We start from the raw sequence: 8,424 nt of genomic DNA, 5'->3' as shown, positions 1-8,424 counted from the left end.
GCGCCCGGCCAGTGATCTTTCTTAAGTGGATATCTTAGGCTCTTTGGGTCCAGCACCAGATCCTGCTCCTTTTGACACCCTTTTTTATTCCCCACCCCAGGGTCCCACAGCACACTATCAATAATTCCAGTCTGGCTCTTATGTTTTATTTGCTTGGTTACTTGTATGTGCCTCACACTAAATAAACTATGAGCTTCTCAAGGACAGTAATTTTGTCATCCTAGACCCTCTGGCCCAGCACCAAGCACCTGGTGGACCCAATAAACATTGAATGGCTGACACCTTGCTCAAAAATCTCTGCTGGATCTCCATGCACATAGCAGTGGTTCTGTAGAACTCACATCAGTCACCGCTGAAGAACCACAGGATTATCCCAAGAAAAGCAAAAAGACTGCATTTCCAGAAAACATTTATAGTTTTATAGGCATTCTGTTGCTGCATTTGTTGTTTATGATGTTTTACAGGCACAAATATTGCAGTAATTTATTGGGAACCATGGTGAATAACACAAAAATTTTTTTCTCACTAGTCAAAAGTTGTAACAGTGTTGTTGACCATAATTTTTAGTACTATAAAGACAAAACACAAAAGCAAGAGATCATTTAATAACTAGGTAAGGCATGAGGATAACACATACAGAAATGGGCTAGATTGTGTGTGTCTCCCAGCCTCCCCCAGATAAATAACAGTGGGATCCCTGTCTCTTCTCTGGCAGAGCAGCACACCTACCTCCTCCAACCAGACCAAACTAGCCCAAATGCTTAATTGTCCATGGCTTGTAACATCTCAATACCTTTGTATTTGCTGTTCCATCTACCTGGAGAGCCTTTCCAGGGAGCTAGAGGAGGAAGAGATTCATATGAACTGAAGAGGTGAGAGTGACACTTAGACTCAGAATGGGTGTTAAGATTCAAATGATCTCATCCAATTATTTTGCAATGGAGGCTTCTGAACCCAGAGGAAAAGAAAACAGTAAAAAGAAGGCATAGTGTAAGGTGGCCCACCCTGGGTGTGAGGATCGGTGGGGGAATGTGGAAAGAAGGGAAGGAAACTTAAGGTTTTGAAGCCACTTTTTCTCATTTGACCCTCAGAGCAACACAAGGTAGGCAATATTATTATTTGCATTCAATCTACAAAGCATCTCTAATCATTCAACAAAAATGTTCTGAACACCTATAAATCAGCCAAGTGCTAGAGATACAAAAATAGAACAAAGTAAACAGAGCCTCTGCACTCAGGGAGACAGATGCACACAAACAGATGGCCTCATTTGCTGTATAAAGTGCAGGGTGCTACTGAAGTCAAGGAGGTAACCAGATGTGGGGAGCCAAGAAAGACTTAGCAGTCAAAATTAGGTTTGATTGAAAGTAAGACCTCAAAATAGGAGGTTACCTCCCCAGGATAGAAGTTCATTTTGCCCTTGTAGAGAATTCTGGAAGCAGGACTGATAGCCCTGGTCCACAAAGATCCCAAGCACCCAGACTTCTGTCTTGGTCCCCAAACAGTTGCTGTAGTTCCAGTCGTCATGTTTGCATTGCAGCCAGCAGGAAGGAAGAAGACTCAAAATAGAAAGTAGAAATGGTAATGGTCATCATGCCAGCAGTCCTTTTAAGAAATGTTCTCAAAAGCTGCCACATTATCTGGCATTTCTTGGAAAGAACTTTGCCATAAAGTTATACCTTCTTGCAAAAAAAACACAAAAAATCTGGGAAATGTCATTTTTCTGGACAATCACATGCCCAGCTATACACTGATTTGAGAGGAGGTCCATTACTATAGAGGAAGGGGGAAAGGACATTGGAGGCAACTAACAACCTCTGCCACATCTTCCTAACATTAGTGAGAGCTACGGTAAGATCTGAAAAATGAATCAAAGTTGGCCTTGTGACAGAGGAGGGGAAAATGGAGGTCTGGAGGTGAGGACCACCATAGCACATTCTAAAAGAGCTTAGAATGCAAATGGGACAGTAAGCTTTGATGAGGCAGGAGAATGAAGTGTAGGCCAGGCTAGTGTCTGGACTTTATCCTAAAAGCCTTCTATGTGTCAGATGCCGAAGAAGATGCTGCCCTCAAGTAACTCCTCAGAAGATTACTAATCTGCTCAAAGTCACAGAGCTCATAATTGGGATTGGAACTCAGATCTATTTGACGGCAAAGTCTAGGCCCTTTTTACCCTCTGTCCTAAAAGAGTTGACAGCCCAGCTAGGGAAATGACCAAGCATGAAATATGCAAGTAACACAAGCTGGTGTAAAATCATATGCAGTACTGACATTTTTTCAGGGCCTTAGTTGTTCAAAGTGTGGCTGTCATGTGGGAGAGAGTGAGAACTTCTGAGAAATTGAGGAAAACAGCTTTTGGTATTCAGAGAGCAATAGCTTTCTTCTCTATGTCCTTCTCCTCCACACCCCAAATCAAAGTTGCTTAAAGTATATATGGAAGTGTGAGAGAACAACTGCACATACAAGATCATTGTTTACCTAATTCCTGGAGTCTAGCACTTCTGCCAAGGCAGCAGCACCAGGAGACAAAGCTCAAGTCCTGTGAGGCAGTGGGGGCTGATACCCTGAGTTTATCCTGAAGGATGAATAAGGCGTTCTTCAGGCAGTGGGAGTGGAAAGAGAGCTCACCAGGCAGACAAGTCTCAGAAAGATATTCTAGGCACAGAGAACAGTTTGTGTAGAGGCGTGGAAGCATGAAAGCCATAGTCTTTTAGGGAAGTTAAGTCTTTTACTGTGAGTGGAGGCAGGTATGGCAGAAATGACCTGGACATAAGGATGCAGAGATATACTGGCCCTATATTAAGGAGCACTTCATTTGCTACCATAAGGAATATAAAATGAGTGTGTTATGCTCTTCCAAAGGTGGGTAGTGTTATTTAGCAGTAAAGAGAAATGCAATTGGAAATGTAACTTGGGGCTTGGATAATGGCAAAGCCGAGCAGTTTGGATCCCAACTTGCAGACCTTGGAGCATCACCTAGGTCTGGGATCTAATATGAGACAAGTAATGGAAAGGCCCACAACACACACTGTTTCTTAGACCTAGCAGTTCCTAGGACTTTAGGTGTTGGTACACTGCTTTCCAAGTGCCAGTGCCATCCCTATGTACATGCTGCTTACCCAGCAAAGCACAACTGAGATTTTGCTTCCTAGTTGCTTTGCCTGGTCACGGATGCTTTCATTGTTATATTCTTGAGCCATCTGTGTAGCGAACTGGCACCATCTATAAACTTATGTTGTATCAAGTTTATCAAGAAACAACTTCTGCCCTTCTGGATAGAATGTATTATTTCATGACCCTGCCCAATCCTAGCTGGCTACCTCCCAACATGGAAAATATCCATTTTTTACATGTGTCCCATGGCTTATGGGGTGACTAGCCTCAGAAATTAGGAAAGAGGGAGAAGTAGCAAAAGCCTGAGCCCATGCCTACTGCACAGCCACCCCCAGCCATCGGGATTTGCCTGACTGGCTTTTGGAAGAGAACCTCAGGTGATCCTCCCTCAGGCTTCTGACCAGATTCCTCTCCGCGCAAGGCCCACGTTGATTAATTGTCCCATTTAACACCACTGCCTCAGTCTTTAGGGAGGAAGGTGGCATGTTTGCTCTTCTCCTTTTGAGAAAGGGGCCCAATTTATTCTTGTCCAGGCAGCATAATAAATAACCTGCCCCTTTTGGCAGGGAGTTTATTAGAGACTGATGGGACATTTAACAATAACTGGGGGCCTATGATTTATTAGGTAGGGAGGTTCATGGCATCTCTGAAGACTGGGAATGTGGAATTTAATTGATAAAGCGGCTGTCAGCAGCAATGAGATGCACTCAATAGAATATGCATTTGAGGGATCCTCTTTGGAGCTGTCAGGAAGGGTTTCTGCTAATCATATTCAGCTCCTGTGGATAGTAGTGTCTGCTGGATATCTGGGTGAGAGACAAATGGCAGGGAGGGGGACTCTGAAAGGGGCCCAGGGAGGGGTACGTCAGTTGCCTGCCGACCAATGGAAGAATGTGGCACAAAGGAGCAAAAAGAAAAAGAATTTCTATCACCCTAAGTAAGGGCTCCCCTTGGAGAGGCCTTTGTCTCTCCTCTGAGCTGCTTAGGAGAACAAGAGGTGCTGAGCACCCACTTCCTGAAAAGAGAGGGAAATGAAAGGGTTAAATGACAACAAAAGAGATTTGTTCTGGAATTCTGAACTCTCTGCACCAGAAACTCCCCTGCCTTGGCTGACACACACACACACACACACACACACACACACACACACACACGCCAACACCCACAGCATAGTTACCTCACACCCACGCAGCCGCCCCTGAGCCCCTGGCTCAGGTGGCATCTCCTCTTGTCACTGCAGCTTCCACACCAAGAACAGAGCCACAGAAGCTCAGATGGATGGGGCCTCGCCTTCCTGTTGTTGTGGTTGTCTCCCAGCTCCGGAGACCCCAGAATCCAGGCTGAGAACCTGGAAATAAATGCTCATGGTCTGGAGTACATAGAGCATGCAGCTATCTTACTTCTCTACCCATCCTCCACCCCACTTTCCTGACAATAAGGGAGACTGGTTTTATCTCTGTGGGGCCATCAGTAATGGCATAGCTCTGTCCTCAGGCAGCCTTGAGCCTTTGCAAGGCAGCTTTGCTCACATTTTCTATTCCCCCCACCCTTTGGGCTGTTGCCCAGCCTTAAACAAGGCCATGTAAGGCATGGAGAGGGGCTTTCTCAGGCCAGAGCCTGTTTCCCTCCTTTGATCCTCCCGCATCTATTCTTAGGTCCCAGGAGATTGGTCTGCCTCCTTGTTCCCTCCAGGGAGTGAAAGGGAGGGGGGAGGCAATAGCTAGGAAAGAAGAAGTAATTGTCACTGTCTAATCTGAATCTCGGTGGTGACACTGAGGGACCTCTGAGCAGGATGGATACAGCAACTGGTTTGATTAAATCAAACCTCTCCCACAACCTTGTTAAATTAAACTGACAGGCCCAGAGCAGATGAGGGAGAGCAGCAAGATGATCGCATCAGGTCAGGGGGAGGGGAGGCGAGGGTAGGATTGGTAAGAAGATCAGACAGAAGCAGAGCATCAGCCTGCCCTTTTTCTTATTTGCTGACTATAGATAGGAGCTAAGATTCATGGATGTGAGATGCTTAAGTACCTGTCTGAGCACAGACAGTGGAAACTGACACAGAAGCAAACCGCTGCCTCCCAGTAGGCTTGGCAAATTCCTTTGGCAGGCAAACCTCACATTTAGAACTGTGCTCTCGACATTTCAAAGGGCCTTTGCATACTTTACCTTCACAAGAAGGTAGCAGTGGGACTATCTGTCCCACTTTACAATTAGAGAAACTGAGGCATTAGAGATTATAGGGCCAATCTAGAGTCAGCCCAAGAACCCAGATTTCCTGCCTCCTGGTCCTGGCACACACTGCCTCCAACATTATGCCAGATGGCAGCATTTCCTAGGACTTAGTCCCTGGAGTGCCATCTTTTCTTCCACCCACTAGAAATGTAAACCACACAGCTTGCTTCATGGGCCGTCAGGAAAATGCTAATTCCCAACTGGCCTAGCGCAGCCCACCTGCAAGCACATGGCTCACTAACAAGGTCACAAGGCCATTGTAACATCTTCATATCACTTCCCCACATGCCCAAGCCCTTCCAAGTCATTTCTACTCTACCTAATTACATTTCATGGAACAGGGAGAGGTGGGAGAGATGTTGTTAGCAACACAGAAACAGCAATAGGAGAAGGATAACACTGATACCCTGCTGGCTTCCTCACCTGTCACCCAGTTCTTCACTTGCCAAAGCTAATTTTCCACTCACCAGTGGGTGAGAGCTCATTTCAGACTGTCTGAAATACACACACACACACACACACACACACACTCTCACACACACTCACACATATATGGATACACATTGTGAATAATGCCTCACCCAGGATTTCCTTGTTCTATTTCAGATACTTTCAATGGTGTGTTTATTGACACATCCACCCCTTTCCCATCTCTTTTTCAATAGGGAGGATACTGGGATGAGGATGCTTGTAATGTGGTGTGCACTGAGAGCACAGCTGAGATCCTGTTGGGCCCTGTCTCCTCCCAAGGCACACATCACATCCCAGGTGCACACCAGTAAATGATCAGATTCTGGACGTAGGGAGTCAAGGACAGGGGAAGGAGGAGAGAGGGGCAGAATTGCAACCACTGTCGTCATGAAGGAAGCTGGGTGAGAGAGCTGGCACAAGGTGGCAACATTTGCATGAAGAGGACAAACAACTGGAGATACCACTGGGGGCATGCATAGATGTAACACACCAGTCATGCTGTTTCCCTGCGGTTACCAGGTGGGGTTCGATCACTATGTATGACCTGAGAAAGACAAACAGCAGACAGACAGACAGGTTGGAGGTACTTAGATAAACAAATATAACCAGCCTCCTAAGCTCATCCTGGTGTTATGATTGGCCACACCAAAATGTAACATCTCCAGTCTATCTGATATCATCGAACAGGTTTCCTCTAAGGCAAGGAGTTGGATTCCCCTAGAACACCTGCCAAAGTGGAGTGGAAGGGAAGGACGTCTTGCCTGGGGGCAGTGGTCACTGGGCCTGGGTTTCTGTGCTGATTCTGCCCTTAGCAACCTGAGTGACCTAGGGCAAGTCACTTAACATTTCTGTGCTACACTTTTCTGACTTGTAAAAACACATGCTTGGGTGGCAGATGCAGACTGTTAGCAATTTTAAAACTTTAGAGATCACAGAGGAGAAAACTGAGACCCAAAGAAGTTAAATTACTTGTCCAAAGCCACTTGATGAGGGAGTAGAATGACCAAGAGGATGTGGGTTCTGGAACCAGGGCCAGTTCCACATGATGGTTCCAGCACACCCCTCATGGTGCCCTCTGGTGATCTACTGTCTCCTCATCTCCCTTCCTCCTCTGCAGAATGGAGGAATAGCAGCACCTGCCTCCCAAGGTTTGGGAAGAATAAATGAGTAGCTGACACAAGGAAAGCCTCCAATATATGTTAGGCTATGCCCATTTTTAGTGATGAACCAGAGGCTCATACCCACAAATCTTTTCTTCCAGTCTTTCTATGAGGCCACACGTCCTAATGAAGGTCCTTTTCAGCTCCCAAGTTCTATGATTCTAAGTCGAAAAGATTAAGATGCAAGTTATTTCCAAAACCCTCCAGGCAGAAACACAAAAGCCTATTTGAGGGATTCATTATTCACTTTCTATTGCCTCAGTCACTTTCTATGGATGATGATTCATGGAGAATAATCACAGCAGAGAAGATCTGTCCAATGCTAGGAGAGAAGGCAGTAAAGCCCAAACTCCTTCGCGCGTTCAGCTCCTATTCTCCACTATGAGTCTTCACTTGTTAAGCGGCAGCAATGTTTCTTGGCCTCGCTGCCTTTCTTCTCTGGGAATTTGAGGCCTTCTCTTGGTATAGACTGTTGCTAGTGCAGTCACTGCCCACCCAGCACCGCTCCTCAAAATGCCAAGGAGTGGGTCCTGCCTCTCTGGCCAAGCAAAAACCCTCACAGAAGCAGCTGTCGCCAATGGCACTGGCTCCTCTCAGGGTGTCCAGGCTGAAATGTTTAGCATGCCCCGAGTTGATGTCTAATCAGAGCTATGCGAATTCTCTGGTTCCTGAAAAACAGCAGAAGAGACTTAAGAGCCAGCCTGGTAGAAGCAAATATGCAGACAGCCAAACTTGAGATGTGACCTCTTTTTCCCCTCACCCCATGGTCTCAGGAGGAGAAGCAGGTGGCTTTTCTTTCCCTCTTGCTAACATGTCTCTCCCTGGCAAGCTGCCAACCACTGGTCCTTGCTTACTGCTAGCTAGTGGAGATGGCCAAGTGGTATGTGATAAAATGAGCCTTTGCTCTGAGTTCCAGGCCACGGTAAGGTTACAGAGCAGCCAGCACTGGGCCTCCGGAGTGTCAGATGTTGCAGAATGTCCCAGGAGAGTCCTGGGAATGAGCCATTTTCCTTCCTGCTACAGTTTGCATCCACTAGCATTAGTTTGCACAAATACCATATTTCCCTTAGCTGTGCCCTGGCATTCTTCACGTGTTCTTCGTAGTTCAAAAATAGTTGCTTTTCCTGGCCCAGCATGGTGACTCACGCCTGTAATCCCAACACTTCGGGAGGCTGAGGTGAGCAGATTGCTTGAGTTCAGGAGTTCAAGACCAACCTGGGCAACATAGCAAAACCTTGTCTCTACAAAAAAGAAAGAAATAAAGAAAGAAAGAGAGAGAGAGAGAGAGAAAGAAAGAAAGAAAGAAAGAAAGAAAGAAAGAAAGAAAGAAAGAAAGAAAGAAAGAGAGAGAGAGAGAGAGAAAGAAAGAAAGAAAGAAAGAAAGAAAGAAAGAAAGAAAGAAAGAGAGAGAGAGAGAGAAAGAAAGAAAATTGCTGGCATGGTG

At 46.0% G+C, this 8,424-nt stretch overlaps 1 long non-coding RNA gene across 1 annotated transcript in view; it reads right to left on the bottom strand.

Annotated features, from left to right (window-relative positions):
* Positions 1–5,941: 5,941 nt before the first annotated feature.
* The window catches only part of LOC105554317, an 8,152-nt gene continuing 5,669 nt past the window's right edge, over positions 5,942–8,424 (bottom strand). Inside the window, exon 3 of the long non-coding RNA XR_001008306.1 lies at positions 5,942–7,648. This is a non-coding gene — a long non-coding RNA (uncharacterized LOC105554317). The remainder of the gene's footprint in view (positions 7,649–8,424) is intronic.

This window comes from Mandrillus leucophaeus, unplaced genomic scaffold (genome assembly GCF_000951045.1).
Source record: "Mandrillus leucophaeus isolate KB7577 unplaced genomic scaffold, Mleu.le_1.0 Scaffold64, whole genome shotgun sequence".
NCBI lineage: Eukaryota > Metazoa > Chordata > Mammalia > Primates > Cercopithecidae > Mandrillus > Mandrillus leucophaeus.
Note: the sequence above shows the minus strand (reverse complement) of the source record. Positions and strands in the feature narration are given on the sequence as shown.